Genomic DNA, 19,156 nt, shown 5'->3' on the forward strand with positions numbered 1-19,156 from the left:
ATCTCGCTTTTGATAATATAAGGTTGGGCATTCAGACCTTGCTTCACCTGCTTTTCACCAAATATAGTCGGACATTCACACCTTCTTGCAGCCGAACACTTCCGCTCCACCTTTTAGTGTTCTATCACACCTTTTTTTCACCGAATTTTATAGATAATGGTTGGAAATTCTCAACCACTCTCATCCGAAGACCTCTCCTCCCGCTTTTGTTAATATATTTGAACTTTAGTGAGACATTCACACCTTCTTGCAGCTGAACCACCTCCGCTCCCTGTTTTGATCATGTATGGTCTGGCAATACTACCTTTTCTTACCCGTTTGTGAGTAATTATGGCTGGACATTCACACCTACTTGCAGCCGAACACCACCTCTCTCGCTTTTGATGATGTATGGACCGGCATTCTTACCTTTTCTAACACATTTTTCAGAAATTACGGTCGGAGATTCACACCTACTCACAGCCGAACAACTCCGCTCCCGCATTTGATGGTGTGCAGTCGGACATTCTCACCCTTTCTCATCAGCTTTTTGCAAATTATGATCTGACATTCACACCTACTTGCAGTCGAAAAGCTATGCTCCCGCTTTTGATTATGTTTGGTTGGATATTCAAACCTTTTCTTAACTGCTTTTTACAAACTTTGGTTGGACGTTCACACCTTCTTGTAGCCGAACACATCCACTCCTGCTTTTGATGATGTATGGTTGGGCATTCGCACCTTTTTTTTACCCATTTGTCAGGAATAATGGGTGGACATTCACACCTTCTTGCAGCTGAACACCTCCTCTCCCACTTATGATCATGTGCGGTTTGATTTTCGAAAATTTTCTTTCATGTTTTCTAGCAATTATTGATGGACATTTAGACCTTCTTGCAGCTGAACACTTCCGCTCCTGCTTTTGATCATACCTTGTCAGGCATTCGCACCATGTCTTACCCGCTTTTTACAAACTTTAGTCGAACATTTACACCTTTTTGCAGCCGAACACCACCTCTCTCGCTTTTGATGATGTATGGTCCGGCATTCTTTCCTTTTCTAACACATTTTTCAGCAATTATAGTCGGACATTCACACCTACTCAGAGCCGAACACCTCCGCTCCCGCATTTGATGGTGTATAGTCGGGCATTCTCACCCTTTCTCATCAGCTTTTTGCAAATTATGATCTGACATTCACACCTGCTTTTGATAATTTATGGTTGGGCATTCGCACCTTTTTTTACCCATTTTTCAGGAATTATGGGTGGACATTCACACCTTCTTGCAGCTGAACACCTCCTCTCCTTCTTATGATCATGTGCGGATGATATTCGAAAATTTTCTTTCATGTTTTAAAGCAATTATTGATGGACATTCAGACCTTCTTGCAGCTGAACCACTCTGCTCCCGCTTTTGATGGTGTATAGTCGGGCTTTCGAGCCTTTCCTTCCCGGTTTTTACAAATTATGGTTGGACATTCAGACCTTCTTGCAGCCGAACACCTCCGCTCCCTCTTTTGATCATACATTGTCGGGCATTAGCACCTTTTCTTACCCGCTTTTTACAAACCATAGTCGGACTTTCACATCTTTTAGTAGCCGAACAACTCCGCTCCCGCTATTGATTGTGTACAGTTGGGTATTTTAACCTTTTCTTACCTGCTTTTTACCAACTATGGTCGGACATTCACACCTTCTTACAGCGGAACACCTCCGCTCCCTCTTTTGATGGTGTATGTTCGGGCAGTCAAACCTTTTCTTACCTGCTTTTTACAAACTATGGTCAGACATTCAACCCTTCTTGGAGCCGAACACATCCACTCCTGCTTTTGATTATGTATAGTTGGGCATTCGCACCTTTTCTTACCCATTTTTCAGTAATTATGGGTGTAAATTCACACCTTCTTGCAGCCAAACACCTCCGCTCCCTCTTTTGATCATACATTTTCGGGCATTCGCACCTTTTCTTACCCGCTTTTTACAAACCATGGTCGGACTTTCACACCTTTTAGTAGCCGAACAACTCCGCACCCGCTACTGATTGTGTACAGTCGGGTATTTTAACCTTTTCTTACCCGTTTTTTACCAACTATGGTCGGACATTACAGCGGAACACCTCCGCTCCCTCCTTTGATGGTGTATGTTCGGGCATTCGAACCTTTTCTTACCCGTTTTTACAAAATATGGTCAGACGTTCAAACCTTCTTGTAGCCGAACATATCCACTCCTGCTTTTGATGATGTATGGTTGGGCATTCAAACCTACTTGTTGCCCGCTTTTCATTAATTATGGGTGGACATTCACACCTTGTCTCAGCCAAACACCTCCGCTCCCTGTTTTGATCATGTATGGTTTGACATTCGCACCTTTGCTTACCCTCTTTTTATACTGATTGCTCAAGATTAAGTTGTTCTTTCTCAAACTACAAATTTTTTTTAATTGTTGAAACTTGATTTGAAGTGGATAAATAAGGAAGACAGTTTTAAGTCAGGCTGATAGCAATTAATTTTATAGCAAAATCTTTATTTCGTCATTTGTCGAGAGATGCTTATTGCTGAAGAAGTTCTTTCTCATTCTACAAAGTACAACGTTGTTTATCATTGAAACTTGATTAGACATGAATAAATATGAAGGACAAAGCAGTCTTAACTTGGTTTGAGTTAAGGAATTCGTTTTATAGGAGAATCCGAATTCGTGCATAACTCGTAAAATAGAGCTTATTTTCGGATTCCTGAAGAATGAGTCTGGTTCTTTCTCATAATACAAAGTTTGTTGTTTATTGTTGAAACTTCATCAGACCGTTAGATATAGTCGGACTCATCTTGACGCACGGCTTGGGATCTGGAACCAGTACTCTTGAGAGGGGTTGGACTCTCTTCCACTCTGGAGTTGCCCGTGGTGAGAGGCGCAGAGCAGGTGTGGGCATACTTATTGCCCCCCGGCTGTGTGCCAGTACATTGGGGTTTACCCCAGTGAACGAGAGGGTAGCCTCCCTCCGCCTTGGGTGGGGGGACGAGTCCTGACTGTTGTTTGTGCCTATGCGCCAAACAGCAGTTCAGAGTACCTACCCTTTTTGGAGTCTCTGGGGGAGGCACTGGAGAATGCTCCTACCGGAGACTCCCTCATTCTGCTGGGGGACTTCAATGCTCACGTGGGCAATGACAGTGAGACCTGGAGGGGTGTGATTGGGAGGAACGGCCCCCCCGATCTGAATCAGAGTGGTGTTATGTTGTTGGACTTCTGTGCCAGTCATAGACTGTCCATAACGAACACCATGTTCAGGCATAAGGGTGTCCATATGTGCACTTGGCACCAGGACACCCTTGGCCGCAGTTCGATGATCGACTTTGTGGTTGTATCATCGGACTTGCGGCCGTATGTCCTGGACACTCGGGTGAAGAGAGGGGCGGAGCTGTCAACTGATCACCACCTGGTGGTGAGTTGGCTCCGCTGGTGGGGGAGGATGCCGATCAGACCTGGCAGGCCCATACGTATTGTGAGGGTCTGCTGGGAGCGTTTGTCAGAATCCCCCGTCAGAAGGAGCTTTAACTCCCACCTCCGGCAGAGCTTCAACCATATTTGAGGTGGGGGACATTGAGTCCGAATGGGCCATGTTCCGTGACTCCATTGCCGAGGCAGCTGGTCGGAGTTGTGGCCGTAAGGTGGTCGGTGCCTGTCGTGGCGGCAACCCTCGAACCTGCTGGTGGACACCAGTGGTGAGGGAAGCCGTCAAGCTGAAGAAGGAGTCCTATCGGGCCTTTTTGGCCAGTGGGACCCTGGAAGAAGCTGATAGGTACCGACGGGCCAGACGGGCCACGGCTTCGGCGGTTGTGAGGCAAAAACTCGGGCCTGGGAGGAGTTCGGTGAGACCATGGAGAACGATTTCCGGACGGCCTCGAAAAGATTCTGGTCCACCATCCGGCGTCTCAGGGGGGGGAAGCGGCTCACAGTCAACACTGTTTACAGTGGGGACGGGGCTTTGCTGACCTCAACTAGGGATGTTGTGAGTCGGTGGGGGGAGTACTTCGAGGAACTCCTCAATCCTACCAACACGTGCTCGGAAGAGGCAGAGTCGGAGAGCTCGGAGACGGGGCCTCCCATTTCTGGGGCTGAGGTTGCCGAGGTGGTTAAAAAGCTCCTCGGTGGCAAGGCCCCGGGGGTGGATGAGGTCCGTCCTGAGTTTCTCAAGGCTCTGGATGTTGTAGGGCTGTCTTGGCTGACACGCCTCTGCAGTATCGCGTTGACATCGGGGACAGTGCCTCTGGACTGGCAGATTGGGGTGGTGGCCCCCTTCTTTAAAAAGGGGGACCGGAGGGTGTGTTCCAACTATAGGGGTATCACACTCCTCAGCCTCCCTGGTAAGGTCTATTCGGGGGTATTGGAGAGGAGGATCCGTCGGATAATCGAGCCTCGGATTCAGGAGATGCAGTGTGGCTTTCGTCCTGGCCGTGGAACAGTGGACCAGCTCTATACCCTCGGCAGGATCCTGGAGGGTGCATGGGAGTTCGCCCAACCAGTCTACATGTGTTTTGTGGACTTGGAGAAAGCGTTCGACCGTGTCCCTCGTGGAGTCCTGTGGGGGGTGCTCCGGGAATATGGAGTGCCGGACCCCTTCATAGGGGCCGTTCGGTCTCTGTATGACCGGTCATACAGAGACCTGCCACCGGTGCCAGAGTTTGGTCCGCATTGCCGGCAGTAAGTCGGATACGTTTCCGGTGAGAGTTGGACTCCGTCAGGGCTGCCCTTTGTCACCGATTCTGTTCCTAACTTTTATGGACAGAATTTCTAGGCGGAGCCAGGGCGTTGAGGGTGTCCCATTTGGCGACCTCAGAATCGGGTCTCTGCTTTTTGCAGATGATGTGGTTCTGTTAGCGTCGTCAGGCCGTGACCTTCAGCTCTCACTGGAGTGATTCGCAGCCGAGTGTGAAGCGGCTGGGATGAGAATCAGCACCTCCAAATCCGAGACTATGGTTCTCAGCCGGAAAAGGGTGGAATGCTCTCTCCGGGTCGGGAATGAGATCCTTCCCCAAGAGGAGGAGTTCAAGTATCTCGGGGTCTTGTTCACGAGTGACGGACGAATGGAGCGGGAGATTGACGGGCGGATCGGTGCGGCGCCTGCAGTGTTGCAGGCTCTGCACCGACCCGTCGTTGTGAAGAGGGAGCTGAGCCAGAAGGCGAAGCTCTCTACTTACTGGTCAATCTACGTTCCCATCCTCACCTATGGTCACGAGTTGTGGGTAGTGACCGAAAGAACAAGATCGCGAATACAAGCGGCCGAAATGGGTTTCCTCCGCAGGGTGTCTGGGCTCTCCCTTAGAGATAGGGTGAGAAGCTCAGTCATCCGGGAGGGGCTCGGAGTAGAACCGCTGCTCCTCCGCATTGAGAGGAGTCAGATGAGGTGGCTCGGGCATCTGGTTAGGATGCCCCCTGGGCGCCTCCCTGGGGAGGTGTTCCGGGCACGTCCCACTGGGAGGAGACCCCGGGGGAGACCCAGGACACGTTGGAGAGACTATGTCTCTCGGCTGGCCTGGGAACGCCTCGGGGTCCCCCCGGAAGAGCTGGAGGAAGTGGCCGGGGACAGAGACGTCTGGGTTTCTCTGCTCAAGCTCCTGCCCCCGCGACCCGACCCCCGGATAAGCGGCAGATGATGGATGGATGGATGGATATATCCTCCACCAACCAGACTTACAACCCCCGACTAGGGTAGCAGAATTTCTAAGCATCTGTACCCCAAAACTACTATCAAAAATATATAAATTATTGTCTAAGATAGATGACACAATGTCTCTTCCATCCTCAAAATGGGAGGCAGATTTATCCATCAGTTCTGGTCATAGCTTCTAACCACAAATATGTTTGAACACCTTCATAAAGACTCGAAATCCTAATTTACAGCTCATACAATACAAAATCCTTCATTAAACACACTATACAGGACAAAGGATGTTCAGGATGGGTCTTACACACTCAAACATCTGCTCACATTGCACAGATAACACACCTGATGATTATGCACACGCTTTGTGGTTTTTCTGCGCCTGTCCAGAAGTTCTGGCTTGAAGTCTGTGAGGACCTATCAACATGGCTAAAGTGTAGCATCCCTGCATGCCCCACACTGTGCATACTTGGTGACTTAGACAACATCAACATGGAAATTAACTCAGCACACATGGTTGTCACAGTGTTATGTATTGCAAAGAAAACTATTCTCATGAACTGGAAAGCGAAGAACAATCTGTGTATTAACCAGTTTAGAAATTTTCTTTTAGATTATATTAGCATGGAAACAATGTCTGCCTCCTCAAAACATCAATTGGCTGAATTTCATTCTCTCTGGTCCCCTCTGATTAGTTTTATCACATAGTGGTGGTGGTGGGTTGCTGGGTGATGGTGGGTCTCAGGCCCGGGCTGCTGCGACTGGTGTGACCGGGTGGTTTGTTTGTTTGTTTTTTGATGTTGTTTGTTTGTTTTTTGTAGAGATCCTCCTGGGTGGGGTTGGGTTGAGTGGGGTGGGGCGGGATGGGTACCTTCTGGGGGTACAGTAGCTCCCGGAATATGGTCGCTGCAGGCCCCGAGCCTGGTGGACATCAGGCCCTCCTGCCCATTGTTGGCTCCCAGGTAGCGGGGATGCCTATTGCAGCCAGTCCCTGGCTGCCCTCTCTGGGGGAGAGTAGCTCCCCCGTTATATATCCCCATACCCCTCTCCCTTCTGGCTCCTGTACACAGCACACACTCACACATGAAGGGTTTTGGGGGCGTGTGTGTTCGGTGGGGTGCAGTGGATGGGGCCACGTAGGTGGTCCCCTTTGGTTGCACTCTGCAGTTCCCTGCCCCTGTTTTAATTACACCTTAGACATTAGTACTTATCAAACACACTCACACACACACATTAGGTCTTGGGGGGTGGTTACACTGAGTGGCATCTGGTGGGCGGGGCTCTTTGGGTATGTAGGCTGCCCAGAGTGCCGCGCTCCCAGTTCTACAAGTTTGGCTGCCCCTCAATTTTAATTGCTCACTATTAGAAAATATTGAAGAGCCAGAAGGGTGAGGGGAGGGGTCTTCTTCGCACACCCCTGCTTCCTGGTGTCTGCTCGGGGCAGGAGGGGCCAGGAGGATTAATTAATTGTTCTGCTGGTTCGGGGTCTGTGGTGGCTGGGGGGTTGCTGGCCTCCTGGTGTGCCCGCTGCACTACACCCCAGCAGAGTCGAGGGAGGTAGGATGTGTGGATGTGTGGATGTATGGGACGTGAAAGTGTGTGTGGTAATGATTGGGCCTGGATCTGGGACTTGCTGTCGCCTGGCCTGCCTGTGTTTCTCCCGATGGGGCATCAGCGTTGCCTCTCCCCACTGCTCGCGACTTCACCCACCTGTGGGCACGTCTTGACTCCCAGGGCACTTGGCCAGGGGCGCTGGGGCAGGCGCTGACCCACTTTGTGGCTGTCTGGGGCGCTTGGCCCTCCTGGGTATTGGGTGGGGCCTCTGCCGGGGGGTTTGGGGGCGCTCGGGCTCCTGGGGCCCAGGTCCAGTGCACGGCCCATGTCTGGGCGGCTGGGGCCTGGCGGGGTCGGTGGGCTGTTACCCCTGGTTCCCGGAGTGCCTCTGCCCTATGCTTATGGGGGCTCTTTCCGGGGGCTTCCTCTGCAGTCTTCTGGGTGGATGCGTGGTTGCCCCTGCGGTGGGCTGCCTGGGTTCTGTGCTCTGTGGGGGCTGCTGGTGGATTTTCTACCTTTGATTTGTTAAGATTGAGCCAATCAGGGACAACCTTGAAGGATCTCTTTGGTTTTGTAGGATCAGTAATTACCTGAGAAAGGTTGATATTGGTACACACCTTTTTTAAATGATCAGAGGCAGAGTTCAACTTGTTTAAATTAAAATTGCCACACAGAGATTGGGTTTAGGCCACATGCACACAGAATGACATAAACAAATATAAGAAATATTAAACATTTACACATAGATTTTTGAATACATGTAGAGGAATGATACTTTGAAATGTGCTCATTGCGGAGTTATGATCAGTTGAGTAATGAAGGTTGAACTATTCTAGGAAAGAGGTTCTATTCCCAGCATCATGATGGACACTCCTGATATAGAAGGTTTCGCTAAGGCATTGGAATTGTTTTACTATTTTCATATGCATGTGCAATGAAGAATTGCTTGTTGCTGATAAATGCAAAGAAGAACAGCTTACACATAGATGCTCACATATAGGCTGCTGAATGCAATGAAGACCTGCTTATCAAGTAAAGTTCAATGTCAATGTGTAATATTCAATTAGGATTTGCAAAACAGTGAAGTTAAACAATGAATGGGTCCATAGTCGGTATGAGAAGACTACAGGAATATTTACCTGGGTGTACGTTCAAACAGAGATGAGAAAATTGCGATAAATAATTGTTTGTTTGTTTGTTAGTATGTATAGGAATGTTATGTGTATAAACTGTGTTGAGTTATAGTTACTCAGTAGTGTCTCAGTGAAACAACCGACGGGGGAAGCCTTGCGGTGACAACAAAAGCAGTGTTTTACTGATCAGTCAAGTTGCTCCAGTGTACTCCATACAAACTGGTTGGCTACTGAAGGGATAGAAAATGGGGAATACTTGTTTTAAAGCAAACAAGGAATTAGATGGGAAAAATACATGTTTTAACGGGACCCAGACAATATTAAATACTCAGACAGATGGGAGAAGAAGTGTAGTTTTGTAGGAAATCACAAAATTATTACATAGAATTAGTGAAATCAATTTAAGAATGCCTTTCTGAAGAGCTGTTTACCACAGATGAGCAGCTTTGCGACCAAGCACATTGTAGATCGCTTTACTGCCAAAATGATCTAATTTAATGGATTGGTTTAGACATGCATAACAGCATTTTAAGAACAAAGAGAGAAACAAAAAGGGACAACGCTTCATGGTGGAAGGTGATGTATAAATAACTGTGTATATGATGAAGGGGGTGGCAACACCCATTCCGAAATCCCGCCATTCCGACATCCCGCTATTCCGACATCCCACCATTCCGACATACCACCATTCGGACAAACCACCATTCCGCTATGCAAACGTCCCACCATTCCGACATCCCACCATTGCGACATCCCGCTATTCTGACGTTCAAATGTCCCACCATTCCGACAAGGCTTTCCGTATAAGGAAATGTGTGTTACTCAACAGGTGAGTCCCTTCTTTCTGTTCATGCAATTTATATGTTTAACACATGTTTATAGACAAGCGTTATTAAAAACACAAAGTCTCGGCAACTGGAGGAGGAGAAGCAGTCCGCGGTGGTTTTCAATCACACACTCCAATGCCACTTGTTTCAACTTCCGAAAATTTAATCCAGGAAAAAAAGGCTTACAAACATGGACCAAAACGGCTCCATAACACGCACAAGAATCCAAAAGAAACGAAAGTTAACTAAAAGAAAGCAAATAAACAGTATGAAGTGGTCAAAATTGGTTTTACGCATGCCTATGTGCGTCTGGCACATGCGTCTTCGGGCTCTCCCACGTTGGTTTGTGGATGAAAGCTATATGTTCAGCTGTAATGTCATGTAAAAACAATCTCTACATGACATTTAGTCCCAGGTGTGACCAGTTAGGTCCTTAAGATATCAACAGGCTGTATAAAGCTACAACCGTTGCGGCTGTGTGTTTGTGCCAAATGCGCAAAACCCATCCGCGCTTCCCAAAATTGGAGTGAGTACTCATAAATCACGTGAATAACATGAATAAACGTTTTTACTGCATTTTGTTGTGTTTTATACGTTCTATGCTGTCATTTCTATCTTCTCCTATTGGCAAGGCAAGGCAGAGTGCTCGCAACTGTGTCCTGTGCAGTAGCCGTGATATCTGTAATTGCAATTATTACTTTTGCATATGATGACAGCGTGCAAAAGACGCATGGGCTCTGTGGAGAGCTCCGCTCCAGCTGGCTGCTGTGACAGCTCACTGACACTGTATTTCTGCTTAATCAGTTTCAGTCTCGCCAGAGTTACATTAATATCTGTATTTTTACATTTGAAATTCAGGGGATTTTGATAATAGATTATTAAAGTTTGTTTGCAAGGCTGTGGCCTCTGCATGTGCAAAGCTTGTGCGCCAAACTTTAGGGCGTATTTGCGCCGGCATATCATTAGTGCAAAATGTTTTGGGTAAAAAATAGGCTATTAAAAGGAACTGTAGGAATGGCGGTATGTTAAAAAAAAAAAAAAACATACCGCCATTCCGACCATAGGAGGAAAAAAGTGTCGGAATGGTGGGACGTTTGATAAAAAATTAAGTGTCGCCATTCCGACAATTGGAGACCCATGTCGGAATGGCGAGATGTCGGAATGGCAGCATGTAACCATGATGAAGGAGAGACCATTTGAGCAGCACAGCCATTTCGCAGCATAGGGACAGCAGTCCAAGTTACAGGATCTCCCACGTGGTATCACCTGTCACATTGTGTCAAGGCATCAAAAGAAGAAAAAATCACCAAACTCAAGGACAAAAAGACAAAGACTCCGGTGAACGAAGACAGAGGACTGACAAACCAGAAATACAAAAGGATTCTCGATATCAAGATCCAGAAGAAGAGGCTAACAATGCCACGAACACTTACGATGCTGGGAATGATGCCAGCAATGAACAGAGAAGAAGATTCAGTGTCATCAATCTGCATTACTTGCCTCTAATGAGGGGGTGAATATAGAATCCTCAACGATTACAACGTCTCTGGGAACTGTGACAACAACAAGGTTTAAACCATTTTGATATATATTGTAACCTATTGTCTAAGGAATAGTGCCGAAAATGAGGTAAATCTAATCCACCACTGTCCTTGGTCTTCTGTAGGGTTTTTAAACTAATACGTGGTGGTTTGTTTTTCCACAGAAATTTGGAGATGCATGAATCTAGTGACTTAAACCAAGTAGCAGATGGTTTTATGGGGATCATTGAGAACAAATAGTTAACTTTTGGTAGTATCATCATTTTAATGGATGTAACTCTCCCCATAAGTGATATAGGTAAGGACTTCCAACGAGAGATCGTCCTCTACTGTCTTTAATAATTGCACATAATTTAGCTTTGTTAGCTCTGAGAGCCTGGAGGAAATGTTTATGCCTAAATATCTAATATTTCCTGACTGTAAAGTGATCGCAGGTATATTATGGACCCTACAGTTAATGGGCAGAACTGTGGTCTTAGACCAGTTGATAGAGTAGTCAGAAAGTGCTGAGAATTTATTTATGAGTGTGATCGTGTGACTGAGAGACGTCTGTGAGTTCTGAAGGAAAAGTAATACATCATCAGCATAAAGACTTATTTTATGCTCAATATTTTGGGATTAATTACTCACAAACGGGTAAGAAAAGGTAGTATTGCCAGACCATACATGATCAAAACAGGGAGCGGAGGTGGTTCAGCTGCAAGGTGTGAATGTCTGACTATAGTTTGTAAAAAGCGGGTAAGATAAGGTGCGAATGCCCGACAATGTATGATCAAAAGAGTGAGCGGAGGTTTTCGGCTGCAAGAAGGTCTGAATGTCCACCCAAAATTCCTGAAAAATGGGTAAAAAAAGGGTGCGAATGCCAAACCATACATCATCAAAAGCAGGAGTGGATGTGTTCGGCTACAAGAAGGTTTGAATGTCCGACCAAAGTTTGTAAAAAGCAGGTAAGAAAAGGTGAAAATACCCGACTGTACACAATCAAAAGAGGGAGCGGAGTTGTTCAGCAACAAAGAGTGAAAGTCTGACCATGGTTTGTAAAAAGTGGGTAAGAAAAGGTTTGTATGCCCGAATATACAACATCAAAAGCAGAAGCGGAGGTGTTCGGCTGCTTGAAAGTTTGAACGTCCTACCAAAGTTTGTAAAAAGCAGTTAAGAAAAGTTTCGAATATCCAACCAAACATATTCAAAAAGCGGGAGCAGAGTGGTTCAGCTGCAAGAAGGTCTGAATGTCCATCAATAATTGCTTTAAAACATGAAAGAAAATTTTCGAATATCATCCGCACATGATCATAAGAAGGAGAGGTGTTCAGCTGCAAGAAGGTGTGAATGTCCACCCATAATTCCTGAAAAATGGGTAAAAAAAAGGTGCGAATGCCCAACCATACATCATCAAAAGCAGGAGTGGATGTGTTCGGCTACAAGAAGGTGTGAACGTCCAACCAAAGTTTGTAAAAAGCAGTTAAGAAAAGGTTTGAATATCCAACCAAACATAATCAAAAGCGGGAGCATAGCTTTTCGACTGCAAGTAGGTGTGAATGTCAGATCATAATTTGCAAAAAGCTGATGAGAAAGGGTGAGAATGTCCGACTGCACACCATCAAATGCGGGAGCGGAGTTGTTCGGCTGTGAGTAAGTGTGACTCTCTGACCATAATTGCTGAAAAATGTGTTAGAAAAGGTAAGAATGCCGGTCCATACATCATCAAAAGCGAGAGAGGTGGTGTTCGGCTGCAAGTAAGTGTGAATGTCCAGCCATAATTACTCACAAACGGGTAAGAAAAGGTAGTATTGCCAGACCATACATGATCAAAACAGGGAGCGGAGGTGGTTCAGCTGCAAGAAGGTGTGAATGTCCGACTAAAGTTCAAATATATTAACAAAAGCGGGAGGAGAGGTCTTCGGATGAGAGTGGTTGAGAATTTCCAACCATAATCTATGAAATTCGGTGAAAAAAAGGTGTTATAGAACACTAAAAGGTGGAGCGGAAGTGTTCGGCTGCAAGAAAGGTGTGAATGTCCGACTATATTTGGTGAAAAGCAGGTGAAGCAAGGTCTGAATGCCCAACCTTACATCATCAAAAGCGAGATCAGAGGTGTTTGGCTGCAAGAAGGCCATAGTTTGCCAAAAGCGGGTAAGCTGCGAATGACCAACTAAATATCAACAAAAGTGGGGGCGGAGGTCTTCGGATGCAACTGGGTGTGAACATCCCAACATACAAGTATGGTGGAGAGGAAGCTGTGAACAGCCAACCATAGTTTGCAAAAAGCGGGTGAGAAAAGGTGCGAATGTCCAACCATACATGATCAAAACAGGGAGCGGAGGTGTTTGGCTGTGACAAGGTGTGAATGTCCACCCAAAATGAATGAAAAGCGGGCAAAAAATTAGGTTTGAATGCCCAAGCATACATCATCAAAAGAAGGAGTGGATGTGTTCGGCTAGAAGAAGGTTTGAATGTCCGAGCATAGTTTGTAAAAAGCGGGTAAGAAAAGGTTCGAATGCCCAAACATACACCATCAAAAGAGGGAGCGGAGGTGTTCCGCTGTAAGAAGGTATGAATGTCCGACCATAGTTGGTAAAAAGTGGGTAAGAAAAGGTTAAAATACCCGACTGTAAACAAACAATAGCGGGAGCGGATGTGTTTGGCTACAAGAATGTGTGAAAGTCCGACCATGGTTTGTAAAAAACGGGTAAGAAAAGGTGCGAATGCCCGACAATGTATGATCAAAAGAGGGAGCGGAGGTTTTTGGCTACAAGAAGGTTTGAATGTCCGACCATAGTTTGTAAAAAGCGGGTAAGAAAAGGTTCAAATGCCTGACTATACACCATCAAAAGCGGGAGCGGAGGTGTTCCGCTGTAAGAAAGTGTGAATGTCCGACCATAGTTGGTAAAAAGCGGGTAAGAAAAGGTTAAAATACCCGACTGTACACAATCAATAGGGGGAGAGGAGTTGTTCGGCTACAAGAAGGTGTGAAAGACCAACCATGGTTTGTAAAAAGCTGGTAAGAAAAGGTTCGAATGCCCGAATATATACCATCAAAAGCGGAAGCGGAGGTGTTCGGCTACAAGAAGGTTTGAATGTCCGACCATAGTTTGTAAAAAGCGGGTAAGAAAAGGTTCAAATGCCTGACTATACACCATCAAAAGAGGGAGCGGAGATGTTCCGCTGTAGACGGTGTGAATGTCCGACCATAGTTGGTAAAAAGCGGGTTAGAAAAGGTTAAAATACCCGACTGTACACAATCAATATCGGGAGCGGAGTTGTTCGGCTACAAGAAGGTGTGAAAGTCCAACCATGGTTTGTAAAAAGCTGGTAAGAAAAGGTTCGAATGCCCGAATATATACCATCAAAAGCGGAAGCGGAGGTGTTCGGCTGCGAGAAGGTGTGAACGTCCGACCAAAGTTGGCAAAAAGCAGTAAAGAAAAGGTTCGAATATCCAAACATAATTAAAAGTGAGAGAGATTGTGTTCAGCTGCAAGTAGGTGTGAATATCCAGCCATAATTACTCACAAACGGGTAAGAAAATGTAGTATTGCCAGACCATACCTGATCAAAACAGGGAGCGGAGGTGGTTTAGCTGCAAAAAGGGGTGAATGTCCAACTAAAGTTCAAATATATTAACAAAAGCGGGAGGAGAGGTCTTCGGATTAGAGTGGTTGAGAATTTCCAACCATAATCTATAAAATGTGGTGGAAAAAAAAGGTGTGAAGGAATGAATTTTATAGCAAAATCCGAAATCATGCATAACTCCGCATAAGGAACGTATTGCTCAACCAAAGGGATGCTTCTTTCTCATTCAGGGTAATATGAGGAACTTTATGCTTGATACATTTTAGACATGGATAACTATGAAGGACAAAGCAATTTTAACTTGGTTTGAGCAAAGCAATTCATTTTATAGGAAAATCCGAAATCGTGCAGGACTCATGAAAGTAAGCTTTTTCTCGGATTCCTGATCCTCCAGTGTTGCTCTTTCCTATAATGAAAAATACAGCCTTGTTCTTTGTTGAAATTTATATAGACATTGATAAATATGAAGAACAAAGCAGTTTCCACTTTGTTTGAGTGAAGGAATTAATTTTATAGCAAAATCCCAAATCAAGCAGAACGTATGAAAATAAGCTTGTTTTCGGATTCCTGATCCTTCAGTGTTGCTATTTCTTCTACTGCAAAATACAATGTTGTTCTTTGTTGAAGTCAATCTAGACATTGATAAATATGAAGGACAAAGCAGTTTTAACATAGTTTGAGTAAAGGAATTCATTTTATACATAAAATCCCAAATCATGCAGAACGTATGAAAATAAGCTTATTCTCGGATTCCTGATCCTTCAGTGTTGCTCTTTCTACTACTGCAAAATACAATGTTGTTCTTTGTTGAAGTAAATCTAGACATTGATAAATATGAAGGACAAAGCAGTTTTCACTTGGTTTGAGTGAAGGAATTCATTTTATACATAAAATCCCAAATCATGCAAAACGTATGAAAAGAAGCTTATTCTCGGATTCCTGATCCTTCAGTGTTGCTTTTTCTTCTACTGCAAAATACAATGTTGTTCTTTGTTGAAGTCGATCTAGACATTGATAAATATGAAGGACAAAGCAGTTTTAACTTGGTTTGAGTGAAGGAATTCATTTTATACATAAAATCCCAAATAATGCAGAACGTATGAAAACAAGCTTATTCTCGGATTACTGTTCCTTCAGTGTTGCTCTTTCTTCTACTGCAAAATCCAGTGTTGTTCTTTGTTGAAGTCAATCTAGACATTGATAAATATGAAGGACAAAGCAGTTTTAACATAGTTTGAGTGAAGGCGTTCATTTATAGTAAAATCAATAATCGTGCAGAACTCATGAAAATAAGCTTATTCTCGGATTCCTAAAACTTTTGATTTTGCTCTTTCTTTACTACAAAGTACAATGTTGTTCTTTGTTGAAGTCGATCTAGACATTGATAAATATGAAGGACAAAGCAGTTTTCACTTGGTTTGAGTGAAGGATTTGCAGCTGAAAACCTCCCGCTCCCGCTTTTGATTGTGTATAGTCGGGCTTTCGAGCCTTTTCTTACCCGGTTTTTAGAAATTATGGTTGGACATTCAGACCTTGCAGCCGAAGACCTCCACTCCCTCTTTTGATCATACATTGTCGGGCATTCGCACCTTGTCTTACCCGCTTTTTACAAACTATAGTCAGACATTCACACCTTGCAGCTGAACCACCTCAGCTCCCTGTTTTGATCATGTATGGTCTGGCAATACAACCTTTTCTTACCCGTTTGTGAGTAATTATGGCTGGACATTCACACCTACTTGCAGTCGAACAGCTCTGCTCCCGCTTTTGATGGTATATATTCGGGCATTCGAACCTTTTCTTAACTGCTTTTTGCAAACTTTGGTCGGACGTTCACACCTTCTTGCAGCCGAACACCTCCGCTTCCGCTTTTGATGGTATATATTCGGGCATTCAAACCTTTACTTAGCAGCTTTTTACAAACCATGGTTGAACTTTCACACCTTCTTGTAGCCGAACAACTCCGCTCCCGCTATTGATTGTGTACAGTCAGGTATTTTAACCTTTTCTTACCCGCTTTTTACCAACTATGGTCGGATATTCACACCGTCTTACAGCGGAACACCTCCGCTCCCGCTTTTGATGGTGTATAGTCAGGCATTTGAACCTTTTCTTACCCGCTTTTTACAAACTATGGTCGGACATTCAAACCTTCTTGTAGCCGAAAACCTCCGCTCCCTCTTTTGATCATACATTGTCGGGCATTCGCACCTTTTCTTACCCGTTTTTTTACAAACCATGGTCGGACTGTCACACATTCTTGTAGCCAAACACATCCGCTCCCGCTATTGATTGTGTACAGTCGGGTATTTTAACCTTTTCTTACCCGTTTTTTACCAACTATGGTCGGACATTCACACCTTCTTACAGCGGAACACCTCCGCTCCCTCTTTTGATGGTGTATGTTTGGGCATTCGAACCTTTTCTTACCCGCTTTTTACAAACTATGCTCGGACATTCAAACCTTGTAGCCGAACACATCCACTCCTGCTTTTGATGATGTATGGTTGGGCATTCAAACCTACTCTTTGCCCGCTTTTCATTAATTTTGGGTGGACATTCACACCTTGTCACAGCCAAACACCTCCGCTCCCTGTTTTGATCATGTATGGTTGGACATTCGCACCTTTTCTCACCCGCTTTTTGCCAACTATGGTCGGCTGTTCACAGCTTCCTCTCCACCATACTTGTATGGTGGGATATTCACACCCACTTGCATCCGAAGACCTTTTGTTGATATTTAGTCGGTCATTCGCAGCTTACCCGCTTTTGGCAAACTATGGCCTTCATGCAGCCAAACACCTCTGATCTCGCTTTTGATGATGTAAGGTTGGGCATTCAGACCTTGCTTCACCTGCTTTTCACCAAATATAGTCGGACATTCACACCTTCTTGCAGCCGAACACTTCCGCTCCACCTTTTAGTGTTCTATCACACCTTTTTTTTCACCGCATTTTATAGATTATGGTTGGAAATTCTCAACCACTCTCATCCGAAGACCTCTCAACCCGCTTTTGTTAATATATTTGAACTTTAGTCGGACATTCACACCTTCTTGCAGCTGAACCACCTCCGCTCCCTGTTTTGATCATGTATGGTCTGGCAATACTACCTTTTCTTACCCGTTTGTTAGTAATTATGGCTGGACATTCACACCTACTTGCAGCCGAACACCACCTCTCCCGCTTTTGATGATGTATGGACCGGCATTCTTACCTTTTCTAACACATTTTTCAGCAATTATGGTCGGAGATTCACACTTACTCACAGCCGAACAACTCCGCTCCCGCATTTGATGGTGTATAGTCGGGCATTCTCACCCTTTCTCATCAGCTTTTTTCAAATTATGATCTGACATTCACACCTGCTTTTGGTAATGTATGGTTGGGCATTCGCACCTTTTCTTACCCATTTTTCAGGAATTATGGGTGGACATTCACACCTTCTTGCAGCTGAACACCTCCTCTCCCGCTATTGATTGTGTACAGTCGGGTATTTTAACCTTTTCTTACCCGCTTTTTACCAAATATGGTCGGACATTCACACCGTCTTACAGCGGAACACCTCTGCTCCCGCTTTTGATGGTGTATAGTCAGGCATTTGAACTTTTTCTTACCCGCTTTTTACAAACTATGGTCGGACATTCAAACCTTCTTGTAGCCGAAAACCTCCGCTCCCTCTTTTGATTATACATTGTTGGGCATTCGCACCTTATTTACAAACTATAGTCAGACATTCACACCTTGCAGCTGAGCCACATCAGCTCCCTGTTTGGATAGTGTATGTTCGGGCATTCGAAACTATTCTTACCCCCTTTTTACAAACTATGCTCGGAGATTCACACCTACTCACAGCCGAACAACTCCGCTCCCGCATTTGATGATGTATTGTCCGGCATTCTAGTCTCTTCTAACACATTTTTCAGCAATTATGGTTGGACATTCACACCTACTCACAGCCGAACACTTCCGCTCCCGCATTTGATGGTGTATAGCCGGGCATTCTCACCCTTTCTCATCAGCTTTTTGCAAATTATGATCTGACATTCACACCTACTTGCAGTCGAACAGCTCTGCTCCCGCTTTTGATTATGTTTGGTTGGATATTCGAACCTTTTCTTAACTGCTTTTTACAAACTTTGGTCGGACGTTCACACCTTCTTGCAGCCGAACCCATCCACTTCCACTTTTGATGGTATATATTCGGGCATTCGAACCTTTTCTTACCCGCTTTTTACAAACCGTGGTCGGACTTTCACACCTTCTTGTAGCCAAACAACTCCGCTCCCGCTATTGATTGTGTACAGTCGGGTATTTTAACCTTTTCTTACCCGCTTTTTACCAACTATGGTCGGACATTTACACCTTCTTACAGCGGAACACCTCCGCTCCCTCTTTTGATGGTCTATGTTTGGGCATTCGAACCTTTTCTTACCCGCTTTTTACAAACTATGGTCGGACATTCAAACCTTCTTGTAGCCGAACACATCCACTCCTGCTTTTGATGATGTATGGTTGGGCATTTTCACCTTTTCTTACCCATTTTTCAGTAATTATGGGTGGACATTCACACCTTCTTGCAGCTGAACAACTCCTCTCCCGCTTATGATCATGTGCGGTTTGATATTCGAAAATTTTCTTTCATGTTTTAAAGCAATTATTGCTGGACATTCAAATCTTCTTGTAGCCGAACACATCCACTCCTGCTTTTGATGATGTATGGTTTGGCATTCGCACCCTTTTTTTACCCATTTTTCAGGAATTTTGGGTGGACATTCAGACCTTCTTGCAGCCGAAAACCTCCGCTCACTCTTTTGATCATACATTGTCGGGCATTCGCACCTTATCTTACCCGCTTTTTACAAACTATAGTCAGACATTCACACCTTGCAGCTG

This window comes from Leuresthes tenuis, unplaced genomic scaffold, assembly GCF_036924035.1.
Source record: "Leuresthes tenuis unplaced genomic scaffold, fLeuTen1.0.hap1 SCAF_38, whole genome shotgun sequence".
Classification (NCBI taxonomy): Eukaryota; Metazoa; Chordata; class Actinopteri; order Atheriniformes; family Atherinopsidae; genus Leuresthes; species Leuresthes tenuis.